This window comes from Schistocerca serialis, chromosome 5 (assembly GCF_023864345.2).
Source record: "Schistocerca serialis cubense isolate TAMUIC-IGC-003099 chromosome 5, iqSchSeri2.2, whole genome shotgun sequence".
Lineage (NCBI taxonomy): Eukaryota > Metazoa > Arthropoda > Insecta > Orthoptera > Acrididae > Schistocerca > Schistocerca serialis.
In genome coordinates, this window is record NC_064642.1 from 648766844 (window position 1) to 648781289 (window position 14446).

The window sequence follows — 14446 nt, forward strand, 5'->3', positions numbered from 1 at the left end:
CGGTTGATCTCGACCTATCCCTTACGTTGTATTTAATTCACTAGCACTGCGATGGTTGATGAAATTAGTGACAGTTTATTTTTCTTCTTCTTCTTATTTTCTTCTACCGCCGACCGCAGCTTTGTTTAACAGTTCTTTGACACATTCCATTATGGATCTAGAAGTTTCAGAGAGAGAGAGACTGTTCACACTCCAGCTGTCCTAGTATTAAGAGCCTTAGTTTGTGGCTTTGCGTTTTGTCAACCTGCTGTTGTGTACTAATCACTGTTCGAGGTAGTATTCATATTATTGAATACTGATCACAGTTCGAGATAGTATACATATCACTTTGCATTATACACGGAAGCGCCAAAGGAACTTGTGTAGGCATGTGTGTTCAAATACAGAGATATGTAAACAGGCAGAATGCGGCGCTGCGATCGGCAACGGCTATATAAGACAAAAAATGTCTGGCGCAGCTGTTAGATCGGTTACTGCTGCTACAATGGCAAGTTATCAAGATTTAAGTGAGTTTGGACGTGATTTTATAGTCGGTGCACGAGCGAACACGACATCTCCGAGGTAGCGATGAAGCGGGGATTTTCCCGTACCACCATTTTACGAGTGCACCGTAAATAACAGGAACTTGGTAAAACTTCAGATCTCTGACTTCACTGTGGCTGGAAAAAGACCCTGCAAGAACGGGACCAACAACGACTGTAGAGAATCGTTCAACGTGACAGAGCTGCGACCCTCCAGCAAATTTCTGCAGATTTCAGTGCTGGGCCATCAACAAGTGACAGCCTGCGAACCATTCATCGAAACATCATCGATATGGGGTTTCAGAGCAGAAGTTTCACTCGTGTACCCTTAATGACTGCATGACACAAAGCTTTATGCTGCGCCTGGGCCTGTCAATACTGACAATGGACTTTTAATGACTGGAAACATGTTGCCTGTTCGGACAGGTTTCATTTAAAATTGTATCGAGTGGATGGAAGTGTATGGGTATGGAGACAAGCTCATGAATCCATGGATCCTGCATGCCAGCGAGGGTCTGTTCAAGCTGGTAGAGGCCCTGTAATGGTGTGGGGCGTGTGCAGTTGGAGTGATATGGGACTCCTGAAACGTCTACATACGACTCTGACGGACGACACGTACGTAAGCATCTGGTCTGACTACCTGCGTCCATTTGTGTCCATTGTGCATTCTGACAGGCTTGGGAATTTCCAGCAGGACACTGCGACGCCCCAGACGTCCAGAATTTCTACAGAGCGGGTCCAGAAACACTCTTCTGAGTTTAAACACTTCCGCTGGCCACTAAACTCCCCAGACATGAACATTATTGAGCATATCTGGGATGCCTTGTAACGTGCTGTTCAGAAGAGATCTCCACCCCTCGTACTCTTACGGATTTATGGATAGCCCTGTAGGATTAATGGTGTCACCCACCGTGCTGCGGCACTTCACTGTGTTCGCGGGGGCCATTCACGATATTAGGCAGGTGTACCAGTTTCTTTCGCTCTTCAGTGTATTTGGTTTTCTCACTCTCGTCAACCGTTCCATTTATTACATTGAGTACGCTCAGAAAGGTTTCATTGCGTTCTTCCCGAGTTTTATTTTAGGAGGAGATTTTTTTATTACTTGTTTTTCAGTCTTGTGGACCTTAACAATTGCCTTAAGAGTCTTGTTGAGCCTTGCATTTGTCACTTCGATATGTAAGTGTATTCTGTCATTCAACTGATGCACCTGATGGTCACCTTTTTCAGCTCCTGCCTTGATAATGCTGTCCAATTCCATTAACATTGTGTTGATTACTTGCTCACTTCGCTGGATCCTAGAATTGAGCTGTTCCATCTGAGATTCGCCTTTCACAGCTGCTGCCTTGACACATCTATCCAATTCTGTTAATCTCAATTTTCTCGACTTTTCTATCATGTATAGACGTTTGTTAGACTTGTGCTTCACTCCCTTGGAGTGGGTGCATTGCATACATGTAAATTTATTTATAGTCTACAGTGTTCTGATATTGTTTCGTATAGTTCACTACCTTTAATGCAGACTCTCCTGGAAGTCTCATCTATATCAAACATTATTCAATTTCTGCGTTCTATCTATAACCAGAAAGCCATACTGTGAGCTGTTCCAGCAATCCCCATCTATGGTAACAAATTTGTTGACTGGTATGTCAGTTTGTACATGCACTTGGTAAATATTCTTTAAATTCATATCGTTCTTTTTGGAAGTGACAGTAAGGTTTTGCATAATCTCTCACAAACTGCTTCGGAATCCTTGAGTATGTCTGTCTCAAATATAAGACATCGACTTTCATCTATTGGCCAAATGAGAAATATTTACGTATCCCATATCGGTTTCCCACTCTGACACCATCAAATATGAATACACCGTTAAATTTTTCTTTCTCATGAAGTGGAATATCGCTGACTTCTCTGAACATCTGGTACTCCGTTGATACCATGCAGAATATCCTGCACTAACAGATATTTGCGCTATAAAAGGGTTTTTGAAAAAATGTAGACATGGTCAAAGTGGATGTCCTCAGGACGTGTCAACAATGACAGAACAAGATAAGTCTTACCACTATCAGAAGGTCTGACAATTGAAACATGTTTATTATTGGGAAGTAATGATCCATCCTTTTTCTTCTTTTTCTGGTTTCCATTATCACTGCAGGACCAATCAGTTACTACAAGACTCTTGTGATGGGACTGTTTTGTCCACACGGTCATGACGATGACTGTGCTCCCATATAAACATGGTTGTTTTTATAGAGACCTAACATATGTAGCTCTTATACTTTTTTCTTTCATAAACGTTTATATATAGCAGGGCACAGAACATATTTAAATAAGATTGGACTTCTGTGGCTATATATAGCACACTTGGCTCGTACATTTGTGCTTCTATAGAAGTACAGCATGAATCATAAAGTTGAGTGGCGGTTTCTTTCAAAGAGAGCGGAATTTTCTGAGCAGACTCCAACAGATTATACCACAACGTCTTGTAGAATCAGTGAACATGGGCTTGCCACCTTAGTCGGGAGTCTACAACCTACTTTATAGCATAACTTGTCTACATTAAATTCATAAAAGTCTGTTCCTGTAGATGTATGCACTCTCTGTTGTTCAAGATTTTAACTGTTTTAGCGAAGTACTCTACTGGACTAATGGTGAATGATTGCTCCCATGGAAGAAAGTGGAAATCTGCATTTACGTTTTATGTAGTCGAACCTATTCATCTGTGGGTAATATTACTTTAGCATCAGCAAATCATGGATTTCATGTACAGCCACAGGATACAACTCCCAGTCTGACATCATAGCGACACTAATGCATTTACAGCCACTATTGTTTAAACTATAACTAACGCTAAATAACATAACTGGCATGTCATGTGGCTGCTGCGACGACTTATCCTCGCCTACAAGGAGAAAAAAGGAACTATGGTTAGTTAAGCGTATATATTTTTCCGCATTATCATTCCGCATTATCGGCACTAATACTCGTACTTACACAGTCTCAGAGGAGGGAGAGTGCAAATGACTGGGTGAACAATTTATCAATCACTGTCAATATACATAAATTGCAGCAGTGTATGGATCTTTTCCAAAAAAACTGTTATCACACTGTAAAAGCAGGCTACACTGGGCTCTATTGGCAGTTCAAGAAGAAGCTTGTAATCATATGCAAAGCGGCAGTGCTTGTTGTCAACTTGTGAGAGAGCAGAGAGTGTATATTTCGTGATGTGTTTCTGAATACAGTAATTATCACAATATTTAAGGAGAAAACTGACTTTGGTATACTGAAGAATGCTGCTTAACCCAGTTGTCCGAGATATCCATAAATAATTTCTGCATTGTAGGGCTTGCAGAAATATAGGATACAGTATGACATTTTATCAAATAGTTAATTCCTTTTAGCTGCTTAGAGTTTAATATTATTTCGTGCTATAAAGTTATTTCGGTGTTATCGCCATTTTCTCGTATAACATGCTATCGTAGTGTAGATGTCATCAGTTAGATGGTTGTTTACATAGAATATATAAAAAGGTATTTTTATGTTCAGCTGTTCATCACACATGTACATACTGCATGCATTTAGATGATACATTACTGCTGATTGAAAGAACAGAAATGGACACACAATTAATTCACTATGAGCTTAACAATCTACACCATAAAATAAAATTTTCTACAGAAAATGATATGAGCAAACCCAGTGCTTTTCTGGGCCTAAAAATAAACAAAACTAACAAGAAGGACACCTTAGAAATACCGGCCACAACGAACACCATAATAAATTATAATTCCTGCCAAGCAAAATCGCAAAATATGCGTTCCTCAGCTCTATGCTAAACAGAATTGCACGTCTATCACTCGAAGCCACACACAATGAAATTAAAACATTAGAATATATAGCACATAAAATGATTTCGATACAGACATACTACACAGTACACAATACTTAAAAAAAGGCACCCTAACCTTCAACCAGGGTCAGGACCCTGCCCCTCTACTTAATCATGCTCTTCTACCATTGATACAGGTGGGAACTAGGTTTGGAGTGGTGATGTACCGCTTCCCAATTAGAGAAAGTCCACAATTAACGATCAGTTTCTGTACACAATTAAAAAAAACTGACAAAAATATTTATAGAGGTCTGTAAAAAGCATGAACAAATCTTTATAATGCTATAATAATAATGCATCGAAGTAACTTCCTTACATAAATTTACAAATAAAACGATTCGTAATGTGGAGACACTAATACAAAGCTTACTGTCCTTTAAAAAACAACAAACAGTAACAAAGTCAAACAGTAATGCTAAGTTAAAAACTCGTAACCAATATTATGTGCTTGTAGGTGTTAATGGCAATACATTAAATCTAAAGTGCAAGTACCGTTCAGTTAAGCCAAAGTATCAGAATTATCATACAGAACATGGGAGTGCTAATACCACTAACATAGAGTGTAGAGTGAGTTTAATCTTCTGGGCACTGCTACCAATGCGTACACAGATTTTCGTTAAACTTCAGACAATCAGTTACTGATAGTATTCTTTAAGCAATAGTACTCCCCGGTTTGTGTCTATGCAGCTACATAGTTAAGCATTTGAGTGACAAGAATTTAAACACTCTTGGACACACTAGCCACACTTGAAGCCATCACTCACAGATTCTCCTATTAACCAACCTTATACCACTGCAGAAATTTTGGTTTGTACTACCAAGAGGGCAGTTGCAATGGCTACCTCAGGTCGAAAGGGAGCCAACCACGAACAATTAATCGGTTACTTATGGGCACCGAAATTATAATTCTAAAGTAAAGAGACACTTATCAGAAAACTTACACTTAACACATAAACATGGTAGAAAAAAGAAGTTTATCACCTTCCACCAAATGGCTCTTAATGTGTCCACAAGTACGACGGTACACTGCAGTTCCGCTTTGTAGTTACAGTGCCCAGCAGCATCTTTTTCAAGCAGCCATTACCTTGTGACTCTGTTTGGCTTCTCAAGGCAGCCAAGCACCAGGCCCCACACAACATACCTTCACTCGCTTGCACTAGTGGAGTCAACACCTCCCTCAGGCATACTGCTCATGCCTCTATATAGTCGTTCTTGTGATCTAGCCTACTCTCTGCTATCACCTTGCCTCTGCCAGAGAAGTAAAGCGGGGCGAGAGTAGGATCAGTAGCATACAACGCACCAGAAATACTGGTACACACAGCAAATATCTGATAAATCTTACGAAAAACACGTAATTATTCACAACATATGACAGTAAGAACGTTATGAGCATAAAGAAAAGATACATAATTATTGATAATACAAGACAGCATGAAAATGGTGATCAGACGCAGTTGCAGGATTTGCAGACATTATGAACAACCTAATGTAAGTATACCATTGTACATATCCTATGTAAATTAATGTCTAACTGATGACATTTGTGTTATGTATAATGATTGCAGCTTGTACTAGAACATCCATGGGTAGATACTTATCAGGCCTGATAAACTGTGGACCCACAGGGACAGTCGTATCAGCACCCATGGGATTTTTTGTAGGAGGCAGTGGTGATGGCACTGGCCTTTGGGGGGGAGGGGGGGGCAGTGGCATTGAAGACGTCGGGTATGGCGTCTTGAGCGATGGCAGTGTCAAGGTCAATGGCAGCAGCGGTGGCGTAGGCGATGGAGGTGGCAGCAGCAGCAATGGGAGTGGCGGCTCTATTCCCTGAGGTCCATGTGTGTCCCGCCGCTTTTAAGTGTTCCTAATAGTCCAGTAGGCTAGGATGAATGGGCAGGATTGACAGAAGTCCTTATCTAAACCAGTAATAACCCATTTTTGACCTGAACTGAAAGTACACCATGTGTGCAGATGGGAGGGGCAGGCAGCCTTGAATTTAACGCATATATGTGTGTTGGCATTTTTCCCAGAAGTTGTTATCATGTAACGTGATACGCCTCCTCAGGGTCATTTGTATCTAAAACCACCTGACCTCAGGTGCATGGCGGGTCTATGGGGGGGGGGGGGGGGAAATGGGAGGGTGGTGATCTCGAATATACCTCGCCCTGTTGTCTGATGATAATCCCTCTCTAGATTAAGTGTAACGTGACACCATAACTCCTTATCAGGTATATGGGTAGACCGTGGGAAGACGGGGAGGGAGGGATGGGTATGACCTTGTATATACGTCGCACAATTGTGTAGTCTGATATCGAAATTGATGTCATACTAGATGTGATTCAGCAATTTGGGCCAGAACTTTCCTTGCTACTCTACTTTGAATTACACGAAGTAGATATACTGCCTTAGGATAACACAATGATGCTGCCTTAAGAAAATACGGTGATGTTTAATTATTTTTTCAGCTTTCTATATAACATCTACATGCTTACTCTGCAATTCACAGTTAAGTGAGAGGGTTAATCAAATCATCGTCTAGCTATTTTTTTACCATTTCATTCTCACGAAGACCACGGGAGAACCAACACGTAAATCCGTGGGAGCTCTTATTTCTCTTACTTTATTATGATGATCATTTCTGGCTATTGAGCTGGCCGCAAACAAAAACGAGAAAGTTGGTGACTAAAATTTTATAAGAATATACTGCCACAACAAAAAATGTCTATGTTTAATGAGTGCCACGCGAAATCGGGTATCATATTCATGGCAGTCTCTCCCCTGTTTCACGAATATGCAGAACTAAGTGCTCTTCTTTGAACTTTTTGATGTGGATCCCATACCATGCAACAGTACTCCAGAAGAGGACGGACAAGTGTAGTGTATTCAGTCTCTTTAATAGCCCCGTCGCATATTGTAGGTGTTCTGCCTTTCTCACAATATTATTTGCGCTATCGTTGTTGTTTAAGTGATTTGTAAATGTAATCCCTAAGTACTTAGTTAATTCACAACCTTTAGATTTGTGTGATTTATCGTGTGTCCACAATGAAGGGGATTCCCTTTAGTACTCATGCAAATGACTTCACACTTTTCATTATTTAGAATTAATTGCCACTTTTCGCACCATACAGATATGTTGCTTACATCATTTTGCAATTGATTTTGACCCTCTGATGACTTTACAAGAAAATAAATGGTTGCATCATCTACAGACAATCTAACAGGCTGCTCAGATCGTCTACTAAACCTTTTGCATGGATCAGGAACAGCAGAGAGGGTCTACAACACTTCCTTGGGGGACGCCATATACAACTTCCGTTTTGCTCGATGCCTTTCTGTCAGTTATTACAAGCTGCGACCTTTCTGACAGGAAACCACGAACCCAGTTGCACAACTGAGACGATTCTCTATAGGCACACTGTTTGATTAGAAGTCACTCGTGAGGAACATTGCCAAAAGCTTTCAGGAATTCTAAAAATATGGAATCAATTTGGCGTCCCCCGGTGATAGCACTTATTACTTCATGTGAATAAAGAGCTAGTTGTGTTTCGCAAGAACTATACTATTTGTCAATATATACACTACTGGCCATTAAAATTGCTAAACCACGAAGATGACGTACTACACACACGAAATTCAACCGACAGGAAGAAGATGCTGTGATATGCAAATGATTAGCTTTTAAGAGCATTCACACAAGCTTGGCCCCGGTGGCGACACCTACAACGTGCTGGCATGAGGAAAGTTTCCAACCGATTTCTCATACACAAACAACAGTTGACCGGCGTTGCCTGGTGAAACGTTGTTGTGATGCCTCGTGTAGAGAGGAGAAATGCGTACCATCACGTTTCCGACTTTGATAAAGGTCGGATTGTAGCCCATCGCGATTGCGGTTATCGTATCTTGACATTACTGCTCGCGTTGGTCAAGATCCAATGACTGTTAGCATAATATGGAATCGGTGGTTTCAGGAGGGTAATACGGAGCGCCGTGCTGGATCCCAACGGCCTCGTATCACTAGCAGTCGAGATGACAAGCATCTTATCTGCATGGCTGTAACGGATCGTGCAGCCACGTCTCGGTCCCTGAGTCAACAGATGGGGACGTTTGCAAGACAACAACCATCTGCACGAACAGTTCGACGACGTTTACAGCAGCATGGACTATCAGCTCGGAGACCATGGCTGCGGTTACCCCTGACGCTGTATCACAGACAGGAGCGCCTGCGATGGTGTACTCAACGACGAACCTGGGTGCACGAATGGCAAAACGTCATTTTTTCGGATGAATGCAGGTTCTGTTTAGAGCATCATGATGCTCGCATCCGTGTTTGGCGACATCGCCATACTGGCGTATCACCCAGCGTGATGGTATGGGGTGCCATTCGTTACACGTCTCGGTAATCTCTTGTTCGTATTGACCGCACTTTGAACAGTGGATGTTACATTTCAGATGTGTTACGACCCGTGGCTCTACCCTTCTTTCGATCCCTGCGAAACCCTACATTTCAGCAGGATAATGCACGACCTCATGTTGCAGTCCTATATGGGCCTTTCTGGATACAGAAAATGTTCGACTGGTGCCCTGGCCAGCACATTCTCCGATCTCTCACCAATTGAAAACGTCTGGTCAATGGTGGCCGAGCAACTGGCTCGTCACAATACGCCAGTCACTACTCTTGATGAACTGTGGTATCGTGTTGAAGTTGCGTGGGCAGCTGTACCTGTACACGCCACCCAAGCTCTGTTTGACTTAATGCCCAGGCGTATCAAGGCCGTTATTATGGCCAGAGGTGGTTGTTCTGGGTACTAATTTCTCAGGATCTATGCACCCAAAGTGGGTGAAAATGTAATCACATGTCAGTTCTAGTATAATGTATTTGTCCAATGAATACCCGTTATCATCTGCATTTCTTCTTGGTGTAACAATGTTAATGGCTAGTAGTGTAGTTTTCTTGGGGAGATAATTCATAAGGTTAGAACACAGTGTATCTTCCAAAATCCTGCTGCAAATCGACTTTAATGATATGGGTCTGTAATTCAATGGATTACTCGTATTTTTTTCTTTGATATTGTTGTGACCTGTGCAACTTTCGAGTCTTTAGGTAAGGAGCTTGTAACCTCCCCGCGCATAAAATCTTAAAAGTCAATAAATGTGAAATTGTAACCTCCCAGCAAGAATATAAAAGTCAATGTTATGTGAAATGTTATATTCCCACAAAACTGCATAATAAAAATGAACCAAGCGTAACCTGCTTGCAAAATTAAGAATAATAATGGCCGAAATGTAAACTCCCCACAAATATTAACTAATGAAGATTGCTCATTAAACCCACAATAAAACTAATTAGATAATGAAGCATAAACTATGTGTAACATCTGAACACAAATAATTAAACCTGACAAATTTTATAAGGGCAGCGGCCCTGTGCAGTAATTAAACCTGAACACAAAAACCAAAATTCTTATATCAGTAAACTCCATCAATATCTGCTCTTATTTTTCGGCACAGCTCCGTGCAATGCTGGCCCATGTTTAATTTTAATTCTTGGAGGGAATGCATAGGAAGTATTACTTGACTTGAAATGAATCTTTTTGTTTAAAACAGTTACTTTATAAGAAAATTATTATTGGGGCAATTCTTGAACAAATTAATTACAATTGACATATGTTGTTAGCTGAGCGCAATGCTGCTTCATTACCTTCTAAAACAATATACCTCGTCCTGAATCGTGACCAGAGATGGAAGGAGAGCACGCCGCCGACGCATGCCGACACCCGCTCAGTACAACCGTCCACTCGCTACAACTACTGCCGACTGAGTGCAACCCGTAACTGACAACTCGCAACTGACTACTCCCTCTGCCGAACCGAGCGAGGTGGCGCAGTGGTTAGCACACTGGACTCGCATTGGGAAGGACGACGGTTCAATCCCGCGTCCGGCCATCCTGATTTAGGTTTTCCGTGATTTCCCTAAATCGCTCCAGGCAAATGCCGGGATGGTTCCTTTCAAAGGGCACGGTCGACTTCCTTCCCTAATCCGATGAGACCGATGACCTCGCTGTCTGGTCTCCTTCCCCCCAAAAACAACCAACAACAACCCTCTGCCGACTCCACACACACTACTGAACTCTAGCGCGGTCAAGCGCAGACTAGCAACGATGAATAACTCTCTGGTCAGAGATTCTGTCATGCCTCGCCATCGCTGGTACTGAATACATACGAGACGTACGCGTTTCAAGCTTTTCACTAGCGAGCTGTTATACATCATGGCTATGTATGGAGGTATTGTATCAGCACCTAACTGGTATTCAATCTATATTTTAGGCCTTTTTATCAGTGATTTAAACTGCTTATCTACACTGAGGATATCTTTGTTTAAGTTAATTATGTTGGCAGTTGTTCTTCAAAAGATGGTTCAAATGGCTCTGAGCACTATGGGGCTTAACTTCTCAGGTCATCAGTCCCCTAGAACTTAGAACTACTTAAACCTAACTAACCTAGGGACAAATGGTTCAAATGGCTCTGAGCACTATGGGACTCAACTGCTGAGGTCATTAGTCCCCTAGAACTTAGAACTAGTTAAACCTAACTAACCTAAGGACATCACAAACATCCAGGCCCGAGGCAGGATTCGAACCTGCGACCGTAGCGGTCTTGCGGTTCCAGACTGCAGCGCCTAGAACCGCTCGGTCAACCACGGCCGGCGAGTGAATCTTAAACCGAGTAGTAAAACGTACACTGTAGTGAAAAGTCTAGACAGATTAAAACTGCGTGCGAAAGCAGGAATCGCACTCGAATACTTCCCTTTTTTCTTGGTTCATCAAATACTTCTTTGCTGCAATTATGCCAGAATGAAAATATGTCGCTAATCGTATCGAACGACGCAAGTGTTCGGTTGTAAATATCCCCGTGTTAAGTGCTCGTGCTATAAACTGCCGACTCAGTAGGAGGCGACGGTACGTTGTAGCTACGCATGCCCTGAGCACAAAGCGCTTCTCTGCAGACAATAACCAGCACGCTTCGCCCCTCCGTGGCGTCCTTTGTAAATAACCACGATCTGGGAAGCCCGGACGGCCCTCTGGACCTGGGCCTCGGCCAACTACTGGTACGAGGAGCGGGGCGGTTTTCAAGTGTATAAAAACAATTCACACACCGCCGCATAAAAAAAAATGATTCATTCGCCGCCGCAACAATATTTTCTGTGCCCCGCTGTACTGTATGAGTGTGTGTGTGTGTGTGTGTGTGTGTGTGAGTGGACCTGTGTACTACGTTTGGCATCCAATCCTATATGAAGCAATGTATTTGCTGGTTAGTCACACCTGTACTTGGATAGTGTAGGATAACTCAGGATGATTCCTCCTCTTGAACACGACAGAAAGGAGATGAAAAACCACCGCAATAATGGCACCTCTACATTAGAAAACTGATATCGTATAACAGGAAAGTGCAAAGTAAATAATAAAAATGATTTCTTAATTTGTTTGTCGTAAGTGAGACGATTGTGCCTTTCCGGAAATCTCCAATTTAATCTAGTTTTTCTTTCCTCTTTTATTTTAAATTATTGCCGTTGGACGACATTATTATATTGCCATTACTCAACCACCACCTGTGTTATGCTAAGAAGGTGAACGAGGTTTTCACTCCGCAGTGCTGGGGAGTTGAGGGCAGGAATTGGACTTAAATCGTCAGAAACGACACCGCTCGGTCCTAGAGGGATGTTCTGTGGGACGGAATATATGGCTGTTATGCTCTTAGAGAAAAAGAAAAAAAAAAAAAGATGCTACCCCCATTTGGTTGATCGATTGTTTTCGACTAGTCGGTGAATATTTTAACCGAATTTCGCTACTACATCTCTCCGCCGTTGTCACGAATATATTGTTAATGTTTGATGTTTCACATTTAGGGATAAGATCGAAGCAGCAGGGAGCGAGTAGCTGAAGAGGGGCGCGTTGTAAGTGATGATTTTCGTCTTGTCAACTGGGTACTGTGGGAACGTTGTTAACAGGTAGTGATTACACCTTTTGTTTCAATAGCGAAATAAACATTGCTCCGCAGAAGCTCCTATAGGTCATCTCATTTCTCAACGGTCGGATCTCCAAACTTTGAACTCTGGAATGCAAAATCAATGTTTCAGAAATCGGCGCTGAATTCAGAGGCCTTTCCGATGCTTACAGGAACAGGACCGAGCTAGATGGCGCAGCGACGAGGGGGCACTGGAGTGACGTTCAGGAGGGCGGCGATTTGACTCCTCGCCCACCTGTCCAGGTTTTAGCACCCCGGAGTTTGCCAAAATCAAGTCTGAGCTTCTTCCCTAATGACATTACCGTCTATCTTACTCTCCTTTCCTTCCAACAGCAAAGGGTTGGTCAGTGTAAAAGGCGTCCTCCAATGGAGATTACAACGCAACGGACGTGAGTGAGTGATAACTCGACTTCACTTCTAATTTCGGTCCCACCAGCGACCGATAAAGTATGATTCATGTAGCAGGATGTGTGCTCTGCCAAGTATCGCTCAATGCACAGACAATCTTTTTTGATTATTCTGTCCAGTTACTGATATCCTGTACTTTCCGAACTTCATCCGCGGAGCAAAGTACTGGGAAAGTTTACGAGTAAATGTCACTATTTTCTTCCAACCCTCTGTAATCATGCCAGCGAGATCTATGCCAGCCGCGGGACACGTAGCCATCGAGCAGAGACGCGTCTGTGTGTTGTAACAGATTAATCGTTGGTCATAGAGAAGCTTTGACATCAGCCAGTTCATACGCGACTGAATATTTCACATATGTTACGGTGTTTTAGTTTGCCCATGATTTCCCCTTTTCCTGTGTGTAGGAAGGACCACTACCAGTAACCCTCCACACTGCAAAATCCCCTCGCTGAACTAAACCGATATAAACGTTTCTCAGTTTATTGGCGATTCCGTGGAAAATGGTGTAAGTGGCGTACCGTATAAATGATCATGCCTTTCCACCCGAGACTACACTAGTTAAGCTAGTCCTTTTGTGGATTATCTTAAGAAGTTGGTGCGTTGGATTTCCTTCTACTTGGTTTCTGTGATTCTCTCATATATGTTGTCGGTCGAAGCAGCTCTTGGTGCGTACTGAATTCTTCAGAAGATGCAAGCAGACTACCTGTGATTATATGTGGGCGAGTGGATAGCAAATTTACTTAAAATACATTCATGGAAATTGAAATAAGGACACCGTGAATTCATTGTCCCAGGAAGGGGAAACTTTATTGACACATTCCTGGGGTCAGATACATCACATGATCACACTGACAGAACCACAGGCACATAGACACAGGCAACAGAGCATGCACAATGTCGGCACTAGTACAGTGTATATCCCCCTTTCGCAGCAATGCAGGCTGCTATTCTCCCATGGAGACGATCGTAGAGATGCTGGATGGAGTCCTGTGGAACGGCTTGCCATGCCATTTCCACCTGGCGCCTCAGTTGGACCAGCGTTCGTGCTGGACGTGCAGACCGCGTGAGACGACGCTTCATCCAGTCCCAAACATGCTCAATGGGGGACAGAACCGGAGATCTTGCTGGCCAGGGTAGTTGACTTACACCTTCTAGAGCACGTTGGATGGCACGGGATACATGCGGACGTGCACTGTCCTGTTGGAACAGCAAGTTCCCTTGCCGGTCTAGGAATGGTAGAACGATGGGTTCGATGACGGTTTGGATGTACCGTGCACTATTCAGTGTCCCCTCGACGATCACCAGTGGTGTACGGCCAGTGTAGGAGATCGCTCCCCACACCATGATGCCGGGTGTTGGCCCTGTGTGCCTCGGTCGTATGCAGTCCTGATTGTGGCGCTCACCTGCACGGCGCCAAACACGCATACGACCATCATTGGCACCAAGGCAGAAGCGACTCTCATCGCTGAAGACGACACGTCTCCATTCGTCCCTCCATTCACGCCTGTCGCGACACCACTGGAGGGGGGCTGCACGATGTTGGGGCGTGAGCGGAAGACGGCCTAACGGTGTGTGGGACCGTAGCCCAGCTTCATGGAGACGGTTGCGAA

General features: G+C 43.1%; 1 protein-coding gene across 1 annotated transcript in view; it reads right to left on the reverse strand.

The window, feature by feature from the left end:
- The window catches only part of LOC126480883 (ras-related and estrogen-regulated growth inhibitor), a 395339-nt gene that overhangs the window by 142142 nt on the left and 238751 nt on the right, over positions 1-14446 (reverse strand). The window lies entirely within an intron of this gene.